Below are 22,073 nucleotides of genomic sequence, written 5' to 3'. Positions count from 1 at the left end.
GTGGAGCATGGCTGATACCTCATTTATATCTCATAACTACTGCAATTATAACATTTCTAACTTTAAGCAGAACTTTTCTTGCACTGTGCCCTAAACATTTCTTTTTGAAGTCTTTCACTTACTCCCATTATGAGGCTCAAGATGTCCCAGAATCTGAAAGATATTTGATCCAATCCTGCAGCTGCCATCCCAACAAACACATAAATAAAACAGAGATTCTGTGAATGGGGATCTCAGGCAATTGTGGGGAGGATTAGGGATTAGCGAAAGATGAGTCTGCCATTGTACTCCTAATTGATAAAAGACGGAGCACTGCTATTTTGAATAATGCTGTGACCACACAAGCCTCAAGCAACTCAACAAAATATCCTGTGTAATCAAGAACTGCTTCTGGATGTTGAAAATGTTCCGGTGAAGTTACTCCACTCCAAGTGCTTAAAAATAAGGAGCAGAGTGAGGCAGTATCCCTGCTTCCTCTTTTTAATTGGAAAAATCAGATTAATCCACCTCATTTTTCCTCTGAAAATTGCCTTTCCTGAGCTGCATCTCTTCTGTGCCTGAGCTCCTTCCCAGCCCTGCCACAGCCCTGCAGTACGCTTTGATGCTGCATCGCTCCTGCCTGGTCAGTCTCTCCTCCCTTCCCAAGCCCAGAAGAGCTGGAGAAGATACAAAAGCAGCTCTGCATGATCCCACTCCCACAGCAGTTTTGCATCCAACACTTGTTCTTCACCTGAACTTGGCATCAGGAAGATTCATGTTTATAACAGTGAAATCAGCCAATCAAATTGGGTGAGGTTACAAAGAACTCGAGATAGCTTTACCAGGTGTACACCTATATTTACTCTGAACATCAGCTCTTCTGTTGAATACCACTGCATGTTTAGAAGGAATTCGAAAGAAAACATGTGAAAGGGAGCAGCACACTTGTACAATGTGTGAGCGTTAGCCTAATGCAGAGGTCATATTTTAGGGGACAAAAAGATGCCTGGCAACTCGTCTGTAACAGTCATCTGTAAATTCAGGGTGGATTTAAACATGGGATTTAAAAGCAGCTCATCTCTGCAGGGTATCTAAGCAAATCTTAACACAGATCTCACTTCCTTGGCCTTTCAGGACCTCCCAAGAAAAACCGACTGCTGAGCTCCAAAGCCTCTCATGGGATTGTAGTGGTATCAAGTGTGCAACACACCCTGAACAGGGCTGGTCCTGTGCAAGCTTTGACCAAATGCCACCGTACCAGCCTCTGGGGGAATGTGCAGGGTGAGGACCAGTCTATCCCTTTGAACCTGAAGTGGTGGTTCTTGGTTTAGAGCTGTAGCAGCATCTGTCTGGTTGGTGGGCACTGGCCTCAGGTGGGGGAGAAGGAGAAACCATCTTCTCAATGAAACTGGAGCAATGAGGGGCAAGAGCCACCAAAGGGCTTAGGAGGCTGTACCACTCTGTATACAGTGACATAGCAAGTTAGACATTGCACTGAGTGAGTTCACATGAAGCATGCCTTATCTCCAGCTCCACCATGTAATTATCTGTGTCCTCCCAGGGCTGCTCTAGACACCAAAGTTGCCTTTAATACCATTGTGTGGACCCAACAGCAAGTCACACCCAGTTTAATGTGCCTTTTGGGGAAAGGCTCCAGGGAAGTTTAAGTCCATGCATGTCAGAGGAAAAATGGGCATCTTTGGACATAAATGACTCTCCTTTTCTCCCTCCAGAAAAGCAAGTCTGTAAGCAAACCAGCCGAAGATAAAGACTGTGATTTTCCTTGTAGTCGTCTAGCTAGGACCTTCTGTCCTTCCCTTCATGTCATTCAGGGAAAGAAAAAATAAAGTGCTCTGCTTCTGGTTGTTTGGCAGCTGCTTACAAACCTGAAAGAGAAGTGAAGAATGATGTGCTGGGGTAATCTGACTCACAGTGGGACAAGGACCTGCAAGTAAAAAAGAACTGCTGAATATATACAGAGGAGCTAAATGGTCACCAATGGTCCCCTAAAAATCCAGGGAAAGTATTTGGTATACTTTAAGTGGACAGCGTGAGTAGTTGGGTGGAATTAAGAAAGGGAAGCTGTAGGTCTTGAAATTAGGGAGCTTTTATTAAGAGTGGAATTTATACTTTATAATAGCACCCCAGGAGAAGAGCAAAAGCTGTGTGACTTCAAAATTTTAGAACTGGACAAAACAGAGCCCTAGTGGATGAAAAGGCATCAATAAATGAAACAGAGTCAATAATCCTGCTCAGGGATGGGGTGAACTGCTAGCCTCATGTCATGTGTCTTTTCCATTACCCACTTCTGTGATATTAAAAAAAAAAAAAAGCCTGACCCAATCCAGGGATTACACAAAGAATGCACTTCAACAAAGGGAAACACATGGCCTTTCTACTCACTCTCCAGCGGCATTCAAGACCAGAACATGGGCTGGTCTGAATAGTCAGGATTTCATTCCTGGCTGTGTCTAGCAAAGGCTATGTGGGTTGAGAGGAAAAATGTATGTACCTTCACATTAGAATATTTTCTCTGTGTTCTCCTGTAAGCCAGGTGCCAAATGGAGGCAGTGGCCATTGAAGCCATTCCTGCTTAACAGCATGTCTGAGACATTTTTTATTCCTGTGTCTGTGCGAGAATGGGCTAGTCCCAAGCACAGCTCAGCAATTAGGATATTAACAGTCTTACTACTCTGCGCCATCTAGTTTGCTTTAAAAATCATAGTGCAGTGAGCTAGGTTTGTTCGTAACAGGAAAAGTACGAAGATGCAGGAAGACTGAGTCAGAACAAAGCTTTGAAATGCATCAAGCAACCATTTAATTAAAGAAGGGAGCTCTAATATTGTGTTCCAAATGATTACTTATTTATATACTCCTCAAATAGTGCTATTTTTAAACCAGACTTTGAAGAGAAGACAATTTGTATTTTTACATGCAGTCTTAAAGTTAAATGAGCTGCCAGCACAGCACTGCCCAAGAGGAGAAGGAAAAGAAAAATCTCCCTGTCAGTCCTTCTTGTTCTTCTTCTGCCTCACGGCACCGTGAGCGCTAGAGATCAAAATAGGCACCTCTACGCATGCAGGCTTGCCAGCTTCTCCCCACAGTCCTATGGCAGCTCATCGCCTGCTGTTGTTAAGACATGGGTTTGGAGATGCCTGGAGGCAGGTGCCCATAAGCCTGGTGAGATAGTCAGGAAGAAAATGTGGGCATTTGTGTTGGGGGTAGGGTTGTGTCTCCTGGTGAGAAAGAAGGGTGTTGAACTTCTAGATTGTGGACTTCTGTGGCATGAGGTATAGGCAGAACTTTCATTTTACAGTGCTGAAATTAAATTGAAGGCAAGCCCTGTGTCCAAGTGATAAGCTTCATCCTTCACTCCTCTGATATTTGTGGAATGCACTGGTGTGGAGTGTGAAGTTAAGCAGGGCTCTATTTTATGCCCCTCTTTCACTGGTCTAAATAACTACACAAGTTGCAAGGAAATAAAATGTTTTCTCCAATAGAAGTTTGAAAACTTCAGTTATTCTTAGGAGCAGAGATGAGAAAGGCCTGTGTGGGAAGAATGAGTATTTGCTACGTTCCCAAATAAATCTGAGCCCAACTTGAGAGCCTCAAAGCCCAGTGGCTTCTTCCAGTTCCTTCCCTAACAAAGCGCTGGACCCAAATGCACTGAAGTCAAAGAGAGAGACTCTCACTGACATCAAAGGACATTAATTTGGATCCGATGAAGGACAGTAACAGCCAAGGACTAGCAGAAATAATAGCATGTGATGTGATGTACGTGATCAGCTGCCACTAACCAACCACTCGGATTCCAGGCATTAAATACTGCAAGCAGTGAACTCACAAACAATTAATGAAAATATGCCAAAAAATTTCAAAGAAAAATATGTAAGGAAATGGCAATGTGTTTGTGGGTATTCTGTGAGCAGAAAAATATGCTATATTTGTGGAATAAATTAGTCCTGAGAAGTGTTGTCTCAGCTCAGAGTTGTGCGTAATTAAGTCAGCTAGTCGAACTAAAGCTTTTTTTCTGTTGCCAAAGGACGTGGGTTAAGTGCAGAGACATGGATGAAATGAGTTTGGTTTTGCTTTTAAAATGTAAGTCACCAATTATATCTCTTTTCAATCATTCTCATCATTTGGATGATCATTTTTGTTGCTATCTAAATGCTTCAGTTTATTCTCTCATGAATGATGACAAGTTTGGTCTGGTGTTTATCCATATCAGACACTGAAAAGCTCATCCAGCCTCTTATCTCCTTCTGATTAGATTACCGTAATGCCCTGCCGCAAGGTTTTCTGGGCTGCTTCCTCTGGCAGGGAATGCCACCGCTGTGAGAGCATCGCACACGAGAGGCAATCCAGTGCATTTTATTCCAACCACATCATACCTTTCGCTGGCTGTTATCAAAAGGGATTAACTAAAAATGGAAATATCTGCAGCTGTGATCCAGATCAATTACAAAATGGGGTAGCACCAAGAGCAGGCATCTCTCTAATGTGGTGAACCATAGCTATGCAGAGGCATCATGGTAAAGGAAGGAGGGTGAGTCTCGAACCTTTGACTCACATTTGGTCCTCTCTAGAAGTGTTAGGGCTGCTTGGGGACTAGTCTTGCCTCATTTAAAGGCTGTCTCAGGAAATCAAAAGGACCCATTTATCTTCCCTGGGAGGATCTGCACTTGGTGGCAAGGAGCAGAGTGGAGGTAGGATTGCCCATGCCTACGACACTGCATGGTGGCTTCTGATGGTGGCTGAAAAGGGTCTGCCAGGAGCTCTGCGGGTACCTGTGGTTATCCGCACACAGGCAGCCCACACCTCCAATAAGGTAGGCAGAATGAGAGGCAAAGGAACAAAGGGGGTTTGGGGTGCAAATAAGCAAGCTCCAGAGACAGACACAGAGGTTTTTCAGATAAGGTATCACACCCTTAGAGGCAGGGAACATGGAGAAAGATAGGACTTGAGGATAAACTACTCATTTGCCTGTGCATGTTGGCAACCACCATAGCTGCTCAGTTGCAGGTTTGAGTATGAGGGTTATAGCTGTATTCATGAAAAACTGGATTTTGGTTCAGCTTCTAAGGTGGGATAGCCACATGAGCTGCTTTAGCTGTCCCACTCGTGGCCGAGCTGCTGGAAGCTCCATCTCTCCTTACAGGTGGGCGATTAAAAATACAGGTGGTCATAAACACTTTCAGAGGCCAACCAATTGTCAATCCAGACAAGCAAGCGCTTCTTTCTACCCAAGTATCACAAAGTGCTCTACCAACCTTCACAGCCACACTCTTATAAAAACTATTTTACGTCAGGAAACGGAAACATGCTGGATGACTTCTTCAAGGTCACACACAAAACCAGTGTGGCATGGATTGCAGGTTGCTTAAACCCCCAAAGATAACACATCTCCTTCCTTCCCCAGAGAGGCCCTGTCACTGGCCATCAGTCTTTGACCTTCTTCCCCTTTCAGCTCTTCAACAGATTGCTGCTGCTCTCTGCATGATCAAAATCCTGTTTGATACGGTTCTCTTGCTACTGGTGTTATTTATAAGTGCACTTACCTTTGACCAGACTGGGATTTTTCTTTAAGCATGTTCAGCCTGTGATTTTGCTTCAAGTGCTGTGTCTTTTGAGCAACAGGTGCTTCCCAGAATTAATTGTTTGCCTTGAAATTATACTCTCCTCTAGTGATTTTCAGGTGCATCAGTTGTTCCATTAGGGCTGTCACTTCCAACATCCTTTCGGTGAGCACCACTTCTCTCACTTCTCTCACCGCCAGTGTTTCTTCACTCTTTCCAAACTATTTTCTGACTGCCAAGCCTTGCAGACCAATACCTCCCCCTTTTTGTCTGTCACAGACAAAAGGCTACTGAGTGTTGTTCTGAGGCTCATTAGAGTTCATAGCATTGCTTGTTTAAATGCTGGGGTTTTTTTTTTAAGTTACCATGTCAAATGTGCTTAGTGTGCAGTGTTGCCTTGCTGCGGTGGTGGGTGTCTGCATGCTCAGCCATGCCTCCGCTGATGGCGGGCAGGAAAGTGCCGGGAGGGGCCTCTGGAAGGAAATCCCTTGGCCTGACTCTACAGTGCTGGGGGTTTTCACGTCTCCGTCAAGCCTGGGCACTGCAAGGCAAGCACCTCTTCCCTGTGTCTCTAGGGATGCCACAAAGAAACGAGAGGGGAGGGGTCAGTCTGGGCTGTGACCCACCAAGGGCCTTTCAAAAGGCAGAAATGCTGGAGCAAACACTTGACGTGAGACCTTAACTTGGCAACTCTACAGGACCAGATTTACTGGTGGGGATTAAGCGGGCCTTTGCCATTTCCTCTCCATTAACACGATCCAGCACATGGGTAGTGTCATGAGATTGACACAGGAAGCTCTGAAGCTGCCCCCTTTGCAGCTGTATCTAGCTTTGACATCCCACTCATGTACTTCTCCAGAAGTCATGCTGGCCACTCAGTCACAAATTCAAGTTCTTCAGTCCAAGGATGGTGTAAACACAGATAGAAAAAGTGCGAATTGCCTCAAAAAAGCTCTAAACATGACAAAGGTTGGGTTAGTCTGCCCTGCAAGGACTGTCTTGCAAATCATGATCTCCCACTTTTCAGCTAATGAGTTATATGATGTTGTCTCAACTTCTCTCCCTCAGGATTCTGAACTTCCAGTGCAGCTTTTGGTCTTGCACTGGTGATAAGGTCTGCCCTGTACACTTGCTTTCAGCTGCTGGGAACTATCCAAGTTATTCTACAGAAAGTACCCCATAGCAGACTTGGTGGTCTCTGAGTCCCTGGCTCTACTCTGCTCTGGGGCTCGCACTAGAAGCTAGCCAAAGACAGAGGGGAAAGGTTGGATAGTTTTACATAATTATACAACTTAAAATCAGATCTAACAAGGTAAGGAATAAAATACACAAGAATAGCATAAACTAGTGTCTCTGTCCCTCTTTTTGCTTGCACTGTTCAGGAGCTATATGGCTTCTTGGGTCCTGAGCTTATGCATGTACCTAACATTGCCTCGGTGAAGTCTCCCTTGGCTTCTGTGTTGGTGCTGGTTCCCTCTGAGTCCCTTTGGCTCTACTTACAGAGAATTATGAAGCAACAATAATTTTTCCCTTGTGTCTTCATGGTGCAGAGGAAACGCTGCTTGCCACTTCTACTTGGAATCCATCAAACTGGCTTTTAATGACGAACAAACCTTTTACTGATTATAATGACTACTCATTTAGCTTCTAGCATCCGGGTCCTCACAATCCAAGGAAGAGTCCATTTATCAGAGCATCAGACTGGTGCATCTGGACAGGATGGTGGGAGTTAGCCATGGAGGTGAGTAGGACTTGGTTTTTCTTTTTTAAATTTTATTTTTCATGGATTTAGATGGTTCTTGTTTGTTTGTTTGCTTGCTAGTCAGCTGCTTCTTCTGCTCTACTCTCTGCTTTCAAAAGCTTTGCTGTACTTCTCACAGTCATTACTCTGAGCAGTCATTATTGCATTGTCAGCTTCTGCCTGTCACCGAGGTGGCTTCCAGGGGTTTTCCTGAGGCTTTCTTTTGCCTTTAGCAAGGATAAAGCTGGGCAGAAAGCTGTGTTCAGTGGCTTCAAGGAGCTGACAGGCAATTCTTTCATTGCAAACGAAGTTTTCTTGGTTTTCCTTTGCTGAGAGAGGGCATCCTCCATTCTCAGGCACTTCCAGCTGCCAAAGGTAGATTGTCTAATTCAGCAGTGCTTTTATCATTTTCTTCCTGCCTTTGCTTTGCCTTGCCTGAGGGAAAAGGGCTTGTTAGCTTCGTAAGAGCTCAAACAAGACAGGTCTCACTCACTGGCTCAGAAGCTATTTGGTGAATAAAGCTCTAGCCCTTTGCCTGAACACTGCTGCGGCTCATGCAAATAGGCTCCCTCAACTGTGCTGGCATCTTCAGCTTACCATGGGATCACAAAAAAAGAGAGATAATTCAGTCCCAGTGACAGGGAGCAGCAAATATTGCATGTCAAAGCCTATCTCTGCCCCTAATGCTGTTGTTCTGGAGTGCAGACAGCTCTTCCCCCGCAATCGACCCTTCTCAAGTTGTCATCTGCGTAGGTGAGCTTGTAACCGAGAGGTCTGCGACCCTGCTCAGCAGCAGCAATTTTACAGGGCTGTAATTGTGCTGACTAGGAATGACTTCTGGTTTCTAGCTCTGTGAATGGAGAATCTGGTCAGTAGGTGCGGGAGTTTTTTTGTTGGGTTGTTTTGGTTTTTTTTTTTGAAAGACATCTCTGTCAGAAGAAATTGGTTTGAGTTCTGGGAAGGATTTTTGTTGGGTTTTTTATTAAATCCAGAAGCTTTTGGAAATTTTTTTGTCACTACAGGCCACAGAGTTGCATTTTCTTCACATTACTGAAGCAAGTAAGAAATCCAAAGGCCGCAACTACTGTGCAAACACCACAGCTAATGGCACACACAGAAACAAGCTGTTCTGATGGCAGGTGAGAAGAGGGAAAAAAGAAGGGAGAGAAAAACTTAAATGAATGAGATGATGCCAGTATAAAAACAAAACCTGAGAAGGAGAGCTTCTCCCTTTTTGTCAGGTCTTGGTGCTAAGGATCTTTCACTATGTGCTGAGGTAAACATACCATATAAAGTATATTCATTGTGTATGCAGTACATATGTATATAAAGTATATACCATTGAATTTTGCATGGATTTCTTCTAATAACATTCCTGTTGCATGGTTTTATAGTGTTCTAGTGGTGGGAAGCTGGAGTTAATGAGACTAAGGCTCAAACTTACTCAGGTCACATCAGAAGTCAGAGAGGATGGATTTCCTGTGCCCTAGGCTAGTTTAATAATTTCTCCTCTCTGTTGCAGGGCTCCTAATTTCAGAAATATAGACAGAGGGTTTTCACTTGGGTTTTTATATAGGAAACCACTCAGGCCAGTTGTGAGGGCTCTGGGAGATCTCAAACCCTTTGCAAGCTCCTATGTTAATGTATTTGGAGGAGAGAGGGGATGGATGGCCAAAAAGCAGGTAGGGCGTTAGGAAGGCTCAGGTGTAGTCTCAGGCTCTGTCACAAGCTTGCCCTGAGCCTTTGGACAAACCTCTTTGCTTTTTGGTTTAGGTTTTTTCACCTGCTAAAACACATAAGGCAGCTTACCCGTTTTACTGGAGTGTTGGGAAAATTGATCGGTTCCTCTTTTAAGTGTGCTTGGAACAGCTGATGTTAAGCTTTGTTAAAAAGCTATTGAAGATGAAAAACCGACATAGAAATCACGTAAACTGTAGCCACCCGTTTGTATTATTATTGATTGCATTTTGCATTTCTAGTGTAATTTATTCTAGAGGCCTTGGAATAGAAACAACAAACCTTTACATGGTTCTGTCCCAGGAGATGATAGACCAGAGATCCTGTATCTGGCTGCACAAGATTACCTTTGCCTGGCTCACATCTTTAGACCATCAGTGTTACAACCGAATCGCTGCTGTTAGGGCCTTTGCGTAGAGCCAATTGCCTGCCATAGTCCTGTCAGGCACTTATACCTAGTTCTCCTAATGTAATTTATATTAAGCCAATTTATATTACACAATGAGTGCCTGATGGAGAAGGTGCCCACAGGAGGCTTATGCGCTGTTTTCCCTCAATGGTATTTAGCTGATCTACTGACAGGTATTACCTCTCCCCATAGGCTTTGCCTGATTTACATCCTTAGACCATCAAAGCTGCAACAACATAGTTACTCCAAGAACAACCCATTTCTCAGGAATTACTTTGCTGTCCTCTCTGTGGGATACAGGATCAGTACCTATCACCTGGCCCTCCAGGAGCCCCAGGCCATGCACTTTGATTTTCTCGTTTGGTCTCAGATCAGCCCCTGTCTAGATATGTTTGCGCTTCTATTTACTTTAGTTCTAGTTGTGTTTGCTTCTCCTTCTCTACCGAAGTTTTATCCAGGAAACACGCAGTTTGCTCAGTTTGTGGAGGTGCTATCCTTTCACCATCTTCCAGCGACAGATCCATCTCCCATTAGGATTTTTGTCTATGTGAGTTAGTTGCCATTTATATCAGTGGAGTTACACCGGTGCAAAACCAACCTGACACCAGCTCCATCAAACCCTGTTAAGTTTCTGTTGCTGTAATTCAGCCTCCTCGCCTATTTTTCATATTTTTTTTTTTTTTGTCTTTTAGTTCTGTATAGTGCTGTGCTTGCTGGGTGCTCTGGGAGTACTAGGAAATGGGCTAGCAGACAACCCCAAAATAGATAAAAGCAGCTTCAAGTCATCTGAATAGGTTGAGAGGGAGTATATAACGTAGGCATTACTTTTACTTGAGAGGAATAAGGATAGGTGTTGATATCTGGTGGCTAATATGGAGGGGCAGAGGAGGCATTAATCCCCTCTTTCTCCTTTTGTCCGTGATTAAATCTATGCTAGGCTATGGTATAAATTTGCATTTACAGACACAATTCTGCCAGGTAAACTTGTAGAGCAAACATAATGAATCATTGTTCCATTGTTGCTGTTGTTTTGGAGCTGAATATGCTCCCTTTCTGCCTTGCCCCTCTGCAGAGGGTGCAGTTAAAACACGTCCAGAAAGGCGCTGCCCAACTGTCTGTAAGATGTCTGATGGCCAAAGACACGTGGATGTGATGTCCTCACGTGCTTCAGGCTGCAGCGTGGGTCAGCCAGCGCAGGGAGAAAGTTCAGCCCTTTCTTCCTCCTGTTTTGTGAGTAACATTTTGTACTTCCCTTTATTGTTCTACACCTGACATGGTAGCACGAGAGCCTCGGGCCAGAGAGGGCCCTCAGATCCCGCAGGTGAGCACAAGGCCACTGGCACTGGACTCCCTGTCCGATCCCACGGCACTTCACTGATTCCCATAGCAGTCAGATTAAATCCTCCCATTTGCAAATTCGCTTTCCAGAAAGCAGCCTGCACGGCATGGCAGGGGTAAAGAGTATCCTATAAAGCCGAGGCTAGCACTTAAGCCAGAGATGTACCCTTTATTTTTTCTGTGGCTTTTATTTTTTGCTCTGTAGAGTTTTCCAGGCTTTGGCTCCCAACCTTACTAAAATAATTATGTGACTTTGAAAAAACAATTCATTTTTTACCACTTCTGCAGTGTTGCCAGTTTTTTGTGGCTTTACAGAAAATCTTGTGCTATTTGATGTTTTGCCTAAAGTTACATGCGATTAATCAAAGAAGCTCAGCCTTCACTGAAAAATAAATCCCCAGCTCGAGCCCTGAGCCTGAAGCTTTGGGCTGGCTGCAACGCGCACACTGTGCCCTTTCTGCACCTCTCACCGGCTCCCTCCCTGCAAGGTGTAGCCCACCAACATGACCCGAGCTGCGGACGCAGCTTGAGCAGTGGTACTACACAATTTTCATTGTAGTCGTCTGCAGGACTCCTGTGAATTAACACAATGAGACATTTACAAGCACAATGCGACATTTACTGGAGGGGCCCGTGGGGTGTTAGTTGTCCCCCCTCCGTGCACGTTAGCTCCAGCTGGCATGGCACGTGCTCCTGTATCACAAAACACAGTCTTGTAGCTGCACCACATCCCCCCATTCAGATCAGGACCGTCTCTGCCCTTGCTCACCCTGCTTAGGAGTCAAAAAAAAAAAAAGAAAAGAAGTTCAGCAAAGGAAAGATTAAGCCTTTCAAAAGGAAGTAAATTATTTTAATGAAAGTATTTCAAGGAAATCATTTTATCGCTCCGAAATTTTATCCATCCTTTAAAAAAATAAACAACCTCAGTAACTACTTTTTCAGGCTACGTTTTGCTGACGGTTTTTATCTGCAGAAAGGATTAGCTTATCCATGGATGGAACGTGCTGCACACACCCTGTTCCCATGCAGATTCATGTCGTGGGGAGCTGCGTTTCCAGCTCAGCACTAGGACATTTTTCTGTAGCTAAATCAGATAACTGCAAAGACCATTAGAGCGGTTTATCGTTGGAATCTGCAGGAACATACTGTACCCAAAAGGAAAATGTCCATTGATAGGGGAAGTGCAAGATCTGTGATCCCTGTAATTATGCAGATGATCCTCTCCAGAGGTCTGTGGTATGTGACCAGGTCCACGGCGATGGCTTTTGGCTGCAGCATTTTAATAGTTCACTGAAATCCAGCTGTTCCTGGTCTCAAGTCCACTTGGCTGCAGCCCTGACTGGCACATCAGCATGAATCGTTTTGTTTCTCACTGGGGACATGCATGATGTTGACGTCCAAAAGGCTCTTTGAAATTAAAGTGCTGTTTTTCTGGGCATTTTGTGTTGCTCTGCTGAGCCCTAGCAGAATTTTACACCTTGAAGCTCACTGGTGGTGGAGACACCAGTCACACAGAGATGACAGATTTTTGGAGCGAGCTGCCATCATCGCCAGCACAGGTTGGCAGCGTGCAGGTCAGTCGCTTCCTCCAAAAATCTTCAGTCAAAACCTGGTCCAAGGAAGGACACCTTGACATAGGTAAAAAGAAAACCTCTCGTGGCAATGTTTCTACTCAATATGTAACTTGGGTAAGAGCTGCATGTTTCCCAACATGGAACAAAACTCATTCATGTACTAAGACCTTAGAAGGCTCCACTCAAGAAAATCACCTCATGGTATTTATAATTTCTTGAAAGGCATTGCAGAAATAAAAAAGAATTAGGAACCAAAAGAGGCTTTCAAGGGTTTGAGAGCTGCAGCACTGATTGGCAAAACAGATGGTGCAAAAATGTGCAAGATTTGCTGCTGGTTCCCTGCCTTGCCAGGTGAAAGCTATCCTCCTCCCATAAACACTCTATTCCCATAAAACCATGTCCTCACCGGAGGAGCCAAAGCATCTTAAGGTTGCAGGGCTGTAAACTTCTGGTGACCTCAGGGCAGCTTTTCAGTGGGGAATGTGATCCCTGTTGATCTTGGGGAAAACTGTGGCTGTTTCCTGAGGGTTTATCAGGGAGTTTAAAGAAACATCCAGCTGAGTTATGTCTCTCTGCATTCAGAAAATGATCCTGCCAGCCCCCACTCCCCCCACATCAGGGTCTGGCTGTGCTGTACCCATTTGTAGCAAGGCCGAGCTCCTTCCCTCTAAAACTTACCCCTCTGGTAGGCAGGACAGGTTGGGAGAAAGGAAATGTTCCAGTTTTCCCGATAAGGACCCAAAGGAAGTGGAGAAAAAGTGATTTTTACACAAGGCCGTACAGGACAACTATTTCAAATCTGGGAAACAACCCTGACTCTTGACTCTTAGTGCTCTCTCCTTTTTGGCAGTAACCTAACACACTTTTTCGGTCTCAGGGAGCTGGGACTGCCTATCTCCAGGGCAGAGGACAGCCAGGCTGACGCAGGAGGAAGCTTTGGTGGCTGCCCCTTGGAAGAGCTCATCAGGCTTTTTTGATATGACTTAATGGAGCTGGCTGCAGCGCAGAAACCGCAATGACTTCAGGCCTGCAGTTTTGGTAGGGGAAATGTCCTGGACTAGATTTTGGTAAAATTTTTACCCAAAAAGCTGTGTGCCCCAAACCGGCGTTATTTCCAGTGCAGGTTGTCTGTACCCAATGTGAGATCACCTGTGCAGCTCACTCCAGAAAAAAAGGTTATAGGAGGTGAAAAAGAAAATTTAAATAGCCAGGCACAGACAAGGGGTGTTTGCAAGTGCTATTTGCCTGCTGTCAGGTAGCATTGAAGGGAGCCAGAAAACAGAGGGCAGAGGCCTTCTGCAGTGCTAACTCCCAGAAGAAGAACTAGATATGTCCTATTCCTACGCTATATTATAAAATTGCAACAGACAGCTTCAAGGCAAGAATGAAGGCTTTTGTGCAAAAGCATGGTTAGAAGACAAACTGCTGAAGGGCTAGGTGGATTTTCAGAGCAGAAACTAGGATTTATTGGCAGGACGCAGCCCCTGCATGTGTTTTATCTGCCAACAGTCTATTTATATAGGGAAAGGCTTAGCTGAGCTAAACCTGGTGCTGGAAACCTACAAGATGAAAAGCTGCCCATCCAGGGGTGCCCCAGAGAGCCGTAATCCTATGGAAATGCAGTTAACGGGGATGATACGTTTTCTCATATCTGGGGGAGTGTGTGTTTCTGCAAAGAAACTGCAGGCAGGCCATAAAGCAGAGAAAGCTGCAATGGCGTAAGGAAGCCTGGGTGAATCGGTGGCACCCACGTTTCCCTGCTCACCTGACCCGACTGCAAAGGTGTAGGGCTGGGAAGAGGGACAGGGCAATACCTGGGGGAGCTTTGCATGCCGGAGAGCACTGCAGAACAGGGGTCACCTCAGATGAGGGAAACGAGGGTTTTCAGCAGTCATCGCTGTGCTTTGGGGAAGGAGGAGCAGGTCATTGTGTATGATCATCAGAAAAGCTGCTTCACTCTCCTTGCCTGGTCGCCAGCTTTAATGGGAAAACAGTGCTGGCTGCTAATAAATGTTTCATGTTTGTGACTTGGCTTTCCTGGCTGCTTTAAACTTCCTTCTAAGCGCAGTGATTGCTGGTCATCTGCCCTTCAAGCTACCTCAGTTGGGGGTCAGGGCACGCCCTAAATTTCTCTCCTGCCTGCCCAATGACTACATTTGCTTAGCAGCTGTGGCTCAGAGCAGCAGCACACAGGTCCCCCGAGTCGCCCACCGCTGGACGTGACACGTCCCAGGGGAAGCGCTGCTCCTGCCAGGGAGGGGGCGAGAAGCCACCAGAGCATCAGCCTGCACCCCAGGGATCCCGGCTCAGCAAGACCTCAACCCCGGGACCCAGGCTTGCTCAGAGGGATGCTTTTCTGATGGATCAGCAGACCCTCGCCAACATGAGGGCTCCACTTTGCTTGTGCTGCAGATCACAGTGCTCGAAGCATTGAAAGGTATATTTGTGTACGCATGTATATATGCATAAGTGTGTAAGAAGTCAAATGAAGCATTATAAATGTGCAGTGAAGAAATAACAATCCGGCTTCTTTGATTAAACAGCTTGAATTACTGGGCTAAACAATAGGTTTATTACCCTGTGCTATGTAATTGTAAGTAGAAGACACATCTTGTCTCTGAGTAGAAATGGACTTTTGTGATGTCAAAGCATTCCGAAATGTGAGGGAGAAACAACTGTCAAACCGGATCTACATACAAAAAAAATCAGCCAGAAAGGTCAAATAAATTTTGAATGATATATACTTTAAAAGGTTGTGGGAGAGCATGGCTCTTCAATATTATTGTGGCCAACATATAACATTTATAGCTCTTCTCCTGCCTGGCCACTGGCGGCTTCTCCATTTCTGTTGAGTACCAGCAGCCGCTGGCTGCAACATGATGCCAAAAGCATTTACTCTTTTTTCCTAAATTCAGATATGGAGTTGCAGCCCCTTGAGGTGCAGGCCATGCTGGAGATTGAATGGGAAAATAACAGATTTGGCTAATTAATAAATGTATGGAGCAGAAAGTCAGTCTCCAGCCCGGTGAACCTGGAGGGAAGCCCAGCTCCCGCTCTTCAGCCCTTACTGCGGAATGTGAAGCCAGGGACTCAGAAATGTTGTCTCATGGCTGTCAGGATTTATCACCATCACAAACTAGGGGAAGAAACCCAAACAAACTCACAGCAAAGTTAAGGAGATTATAGGGACTGAGCAGCGAGACCTCACTTGGGTCTCTTTCAGTTTTTTAATGAGGCATAAAAAGGGCCTTCAAAAATAGGCTTTTTTTTTCCCCGCTTGTTTTGCTACTTTAGAAATTTAGATTGCTCTTGTTTTCCCAGAAAGTCTCAACTGATTAAAGACTTCCAGCAGCATAGGAGCACTGCAGCCACCAGCAACCTCCATCCTCTGGCCGCCAACGGCCGCGGCCCTCAGCTTTCTGCCCTCCGGGTCATCCTCATGCATGGACAATGCTGAAGGGCCTCATTTTCAAAGGTGACCAGCAATTTCCATCGCTCAGCCTGTGACATCTTAAAAGGAGGTGAGGTTTCTGAAAGCAACAAGCACGCACACTATGGAAGAAGCCAAGTTGTCTGGAGGTTCTCCAATACGGCAGTCAGAAATGAAGGGTTTTCCACAGAAATAACCTAAATAAGGTTCAGACTGGATGCAGAATTCATCTTTCCTTTTGGAAGAATTTACTCATAGCACACTGTTAGCCTGGGAGAAACATGGGACCTCCTAGACCTGTAGGGCTATGTATGTGCAAGCTGCATTTAAGGGAAAACATTGATTAATGGACACTGGGAGAAGAGGCTTGTGTCATCTTTAAAAATACACTCTTATGTGTCCGGATATCTCACACAGCAGACGACCACATCACAGAGGAAGAAAGCATCTGTCAAAACTGGTTTTCTCTTACATGAACTGGGGTTTTCAAGCTGCCACACTTGTGTCTGTGTTCTACCAAGCAGTACTGTCACATCCAAGCATGTAAGAAAGCATGAGTCACCTCCCTTTGAAATCAGGAAATGAGCTTTAAAAAGTACCCATTTTCTAAAAAAACCCAACAAACCCATTTTATTTTTCTCCCTGTATATATGGCAGTCACAGCTTTGGAATGAATTCTTAAATTTTTACAAGAAATAAAATGTAATATATTTATGTAATCCTGTGATTCCAGATGATGATGCCTTATGGGATCCATCACGCTGTGATACTTGCACTTAATTTGTGAGTCTTAGAGACTGGAAACTGGATACACGATTGTCTTACAAAAACGCAAACAAATTACAAAGATCCTCAGCTTTTCTTCACAGCAACAAAGAACTTAATAAAGAAAAGATGTTAATACTAAAACTTCTGTATTTCTGTCCTGCTCTGCTTCTTATACCAGCCTCCATAACCTTCTGGTTTCCTCTAGTTTCTTTCTTCCTGAAGTCCCTCTTTTCTATGTAAAGAAAGTTGACAAAACAACAATAAAAAATTAGTTCCAGAAGAAAACCTGATGCACAAGGTGCACCTTGTTGCACAAGGTCTGGCCCTGTTTCGGGCTCTGCCTGCCAGATTGGCGGCTCTTGGTGGTGCAGTAGAGGTGGCATCTTGAGGGGAAGGTGGTGTCACCCCAACTTCTCCAGTGTTGGGGTCTGCCTGTGACAACAGCAGCTGCCCCCCTGCCCCGAGCATGTCCAGCGAGGCTCTAGGGGGCAATGCCCCACGGCAGAGGGGCTGGGAGGTTTTTCATCGGGATGATTCGTGCTTCATTCTTACAAAGGTGCCAAACACAGGAGATGGTTTTTTTATCTCCAGATTAGCAAATGGGCCTTTCTGGGCCTTTTCTTGTGCAGGTGCATCAGTTCAAGAAAACTGATGCATGCCTGCCTGTCATCTCTTTCTAGCACTTGGCTGATATTAAAGCAAAGCATGATTGTCTTAGTTTCTAGTGTGTTAGGGCTTATCACTCATTACCTTTGGAATGATAAGTGTGTATTTTCAGCTATGGCAACAATTTGGATGGAGAAACACATTGAGATACTTTAAAATATGCAAAATAAAGGAAAAGTAAACATTGAACTCTTTCTGGGGCTAACAGAGCTGCTTGCTCCTTGGTGCTGCATTCAACCTTGTCAAACTGCTTCCCCAAAACCTGAAAACCCACATGAAATCAGAATATGTGGAAGCCACTGGGTGGAAACATAAGGACTGATCGTGCAAATCTCATGTGCAAGATATTGCTTAACTTGGAGCATGAGAAAAGCCCACAGGAGCTGAGGGCATCACACAGGAATCCCACCTGAAGCCCAGGGTGCAGCTTCATGGCACTTTGATCCTTGTTCTGTCGGCAGCGCTGGGGTGGGATGAGCCACTGAGCCAAACCGGCAGAAAACCACTACCCATTGCTTGCAGGGACATTTCTTGCTGGTGGAAGGACTGTGCCCCATGCACACCCCCATGGTGCACACCATGGGGCCAGGCATGTGTCGGTGCTGGCCCATGGAGGAGACTGGAGCATGGGGATAGATTGGGTAGCAGGACAGTGGCAGCCCCAGCTCAGACTGATGGGGTCTGCACCCACGGAGAGCAAAAAGCATGAGGCTGGAGCTGTATCCCCACCTTATGTAATAGGTTGCCCTGGGCACTGCACTAAATACATTAAGTAATGATGAATATACACACTTTAAGATTAAATCTACTTCCTGATGGAACTTTTCACTGGCAGCCTTTTCTTGTGTCTTTGAACTCCATGTAGCTGAAGAACTGCTTCTGGGTGGAATGGCTTCCCGAGTCAAAATAGCATCATCGAAAGACTGAAGAAAATTTGCGACATCCAGAAAGTAGCTTTTGTGGATAAAACCAATGAAGCCAGCTTCCATAAAGCTCCCTCAGGTTTAGGTCTTGATCTAGGAATTTGGTTTAAAGCAGCTGAATTTTATCCCTGAGAATCCTGTTACAGGTGGTGGGACTTCATGCAGGGAAAAACACCCACAGTACAAGACTATCCCCTTTTTCTTGATATTAAAAAAAGCTTCTGAAATTTATTCCTTGGATGGCTGAAGACTTCAGAAGAGTTGGGCTCTAGCTGTAGGTGCCTAATGCAGTACTTTTTTCCCAGCCCGCTTTATCTCGAAGGTAGAATAAATGCTGTTGCAGTCTTTTGGCAAGAAGCAGCAGCTTCATGACATGGCATTATGGGGATATTTCTCCACCCAAAAATCTAACAGCATGCCGAGGTCCCCATCTGAAGACATCCTTCCACTGCCAACTTGCAGTGCAGTGGTGCAGTGGCACCAAAACAAGTCTGGTCATACAGGCTGCAGCCCTCTGATCCCCCCAGAGTGGGGTGCAGTCCCCCAACTTCTGTCTAGTCCCAGGTAGGGCCAGGAACTGGTGGTGGGTCCTTAGAGAAACCAGGGTGGCAGCCTGGGTCTTCTTTCCAGTAGAGGGCACTGACTGATGGAGGTACAGTGAAGGGTGGCGAGGACAACCACAGCATGGTCCCAATGGTGCAGGGTGGCCGTGCGGGCCTCCTGCCCGTCCTGTGCTGTAAAGCAGGAGGAAAATGGGGGAATTACATCAGGGCTAAGATGGCAGGTGTAAAAAGCTGGAAAACGAGGGGGCCCCCAGCTGTGCATGCAGTGATGTTGGGTGCATCCAAGCTAGCTGGTCCATCTCTGCATGCAGGGAAGGATGTATCACCACAACAACCTTTAAAGATTTTATTATGGAATTTGGGAAAACTATCAAACTGAACAACTCCTTTGCCAGCTCTCTCATCCATCTGGGCTCTGGCTTTTCCCCTGGAGCAGGGCCAGCTGAAGGGGACAGTCCCACAGCTTTTCCCAAGCCATTTCGGGGAGCACTGGCTGAATCCAGCTGGACCTGCTGACTGAGGACAAATCATATGGGTTTTCTGCAGTGCCTCCTCAGACACAAATTCTGCTGAAGACAGCAGCAGCTTTGCTGCAGAAGGCTGGAAGCAAGGACAACAGAACAGGATTTTTTTCAGAGGCAGTAAGACTTTTTTTTTAAAAAAAAGTCAATAAATAGGAGAATTGTGGGGTTTTAAAAGCAGGATGATGAGAGGCTGAGTCAGACAGGGCTGCTGACCACAGCTCTGCCTGTGAACTGGGAAATGCAAAGAAAATAATTTCTGCTCTATAGAAATATCTAATTATCATCTGCCATCTCAAATGCCTCCAAAGAGAAACTCCTGCAGAGACCTTTGAAGCTCTTTTAATACAGAAAGTAGGAAAATACTCTGTCAGACTGAACCAAGATGCAGAATGTGATCATATAAATCCCATGTCTTGGAGCACAGCCCAGGCGTTTCTGACTTTGTTGTTTTTCGCTGCAGTTTAGCAATTCAGCAGAATCACGTTTGCGGTCCTAGATCCACTGGTTTTGGTAGCAATGGTACTTGAACTAATCGCTTATATAAATAAACATTTTAAAACCTAGAGGACGACTAAGACGGCTGCAAAAAAAAAAAGAATTACAATTAACTTCCAGCAATATATTTGGGGGTTACAAATTATCATTATTTTTCAAATTCACAGAGGCTTTATTTTTAGAGAGGATAAAACCTGCAAAGCCTTCAGGTCCTGACACATCTCTTTGGAGTGAGGAAAGAGCGATAGCAATGAATGGGGAGGTCTCTGGCAGTGCCAATGGGCAGGGGCTTGTCTGTGCTTTGTAATCTTTCAGCCCCCTAAGAGAGAGGAATTGGTGAGGTAGGCAATGCCCAGCCATACAAAGGTAATTATTGGTAATGAAAAGAGAATAGTATCATCACTGCTTCAGCGAAATGATCCCGGCCGGCGCGGGTGGCTCCAGGCTCATTTTTGACCTTCCAGAAACCCTTGGCAGCATTTTTCAGAAGCGGGTTGATGTGATTCCCACAGGACTGCCACCATCACCTGTCCCACTGGCAGTGGCGCTGGGAAGAGTAGCAAAACAGCCATAGGTGCAGACAAACCGCGCCGAAAATACCTTTGGTGGGCCAGACCTTTATTTTTCCCCCTTGGAATATCTTTTAAATTAAGTATCTCTGGTGAAAAGAAGAGGGCGAGCAAACATTTAGAACTGTTTATTGAATAAAACAAGGTTTTAAAAGGCGTGTTATTGTTCCAGGACACAATGGTCGTTACTGTTTTTGTTAGTAAGTACCCGTGTGATTTAAAGCTGCTGACAGCACCAGACGCTCACAATGAAATCATCTCTCCCTCCCCTCCCTGCAGTTCAGGCAGACACTCATTTGTATGTATGGGTTCAGCCTGTCTGCTGCGGCTGGCCAAAGCGACAGATACTAATGGCATATGTTAATTACAACCCAACAACTTCCTTTCATTTGGGTGTTTATTAACATTCTCACTTCTGTCCATGGAGGCAGCTGGCGGGAGATGCCGAGGCTGTGGGGGGTCACATGTGATCTTCAATATGGGACCGCAGTGTGCACCAGATTACGCCTGTCAGTCGGCTGGTGAACCCAGGATCCCAGCGGAGGCTTTTTCCCCCTCTGCTTATAAGGCCGCAGAGAGGTTGGCAAGGAGATGGGAGCTCAGGAGTGAACTCCCAGCCACAGCTGCCAGTCTCCCTATTGCTCCAGGTGCAGCTCTGCTCTGAACCCAGGATTTCCCTGGGAGCGCCGTTGTGTAACAGGCCCAAACAGCTGGAAAACAGCTCAATAATTTGGAATTTAGGGGATCATAAAGTATCTGGTGTATCTAGCAAATGCAGCCAAACAGGTTTTGCTGGGAATAAGAGCAATTGTCATCTCACTCAGAGCCAGGATCCATCCACCCTCCTGTCCAACTTCTGAGCGTAATCGGAGACAAATATTTCAGAGAAACATTTAAAGGGACAATTAGGGAGTAATATTTCAGTTGACATTCCCTTATCTTTCCCTTCACGACTGGTTTGTGACATTGGAAAGATGAGATAAAAGGTTATTTTTTAAGAAAGAAAGGATATCAGATTCTCATTTCTAAACCCCTCATCCTTACTGAGGACCATCTATCTCAACGGTTTCTTATGGTATGGTGGTCCAAGGTGGTCAGTTAATTCTACATTATATTTTGAAAAAAATTCCTCAAATCCCTTTTCAAGTTGTTGTGCTTCAATTTCATGCAACTTTGTTCATATCACCGTGCTGGCCAAGGGTCATGGCCGATGGAGCAGGACTACACGCCGTTAGGTTTCGCAGACATGTAGCGCAAAACCACCAAGCTCAAGGCATAAAACAAGCAAAGTCAGACACAAGACCACAAAGGAGAGCGGTATGAGCAGACTATTCTTTGCTGCCTTTTAAAAAAATTGTATTAATCAAAAGGGGGTTTCAGGAGCGGTTTGCAGAGGCAGCTGTGTGGCTCGTGGGAAGCTTTGAGGCAGCATGAAAGAAAAATGGGAGAGTCCCTTTGCTTTTGTTTTCAGACTAGTTTTGATGCATGTGGGACCCCGTGTGAGGTATGCCTGAGTATTCGTGGTATCCCTCTCAGCGCGCATCAGGCTGCATTTGGCATCTGGGGACTTCACGTAGCATTGTGCTGCTCTGGTAACTACAAGTTGTTAAGTCCCTGCACAATTCCCTACAGCCTTCACTCATCTGGAAGTAAAGCATAATTAGCAAATTTTGTTACCTCACTATTTAACCCTTCTATGGGGTTTTTTTTGTGTGCTGTTCATTCCCAAATACCCAAGCCAAAATTATACATCTCTTTTATTTGTTGAGATGTGCAAAGAA

At 45.2% G+C, this 22,073-nt stretch overlaps 1 long non-coding RNA gene across 5 annotated transcripts in view; it reads left to right on the top strand.

The window, feature by feature from the left end:
- LOC135311511 (uncharacterized) overlaps positions 1–17,390 on the top strand; it is a 28,104-nt gene extending 10,714 nt beyond the window's left edge. The window contains exons 2-6 of one of the 5 annotated variants that reach the window (XR_010371138.1): positions 7,200–7,296; positions 8,319–8,435; positions 13,232–13,392; positions 14,522–14,791; positions 15,676–17,390. This is a non-coding gene — a long non-coding RNA (uncharacterized LOC135311511). The remainder of the gene's footprint in view (positions 1–7,199; positions 7,297–8,318; positions 8,436–13,231; positions 13,393–14,521; positions 14,792–15,675) is intronic. The other 4 variants (XR_010371140.1, XR_010371139.1, XR_010371141.1 and 1 more) reach the window with 4 other exon arrangements.
- The last annotated feature ends 4,683 nt before the right edge of the window (positions 17,391–22,073 follow it).

This window comes from Phalacrocorax carbo, chromosome 1 (assembly GCF_963921805.1).
Source record: "Phalacrocorax carbo chromosome 1, bPhaCar2.1, whole genome shotgun sequence".
Taxonomy (NCBI): Eukaryota; Metazoa; Chordata; class Aves; order Suliformes; family Phalacrocoracidae; genus Phalacrocorax; species Phalacrocorax carbo.
The sequence above is the reverse complement of the archived record's forward strand: the minus strand, read 5'-3'. Positions and strand labels throughout refer to the sequence as shown.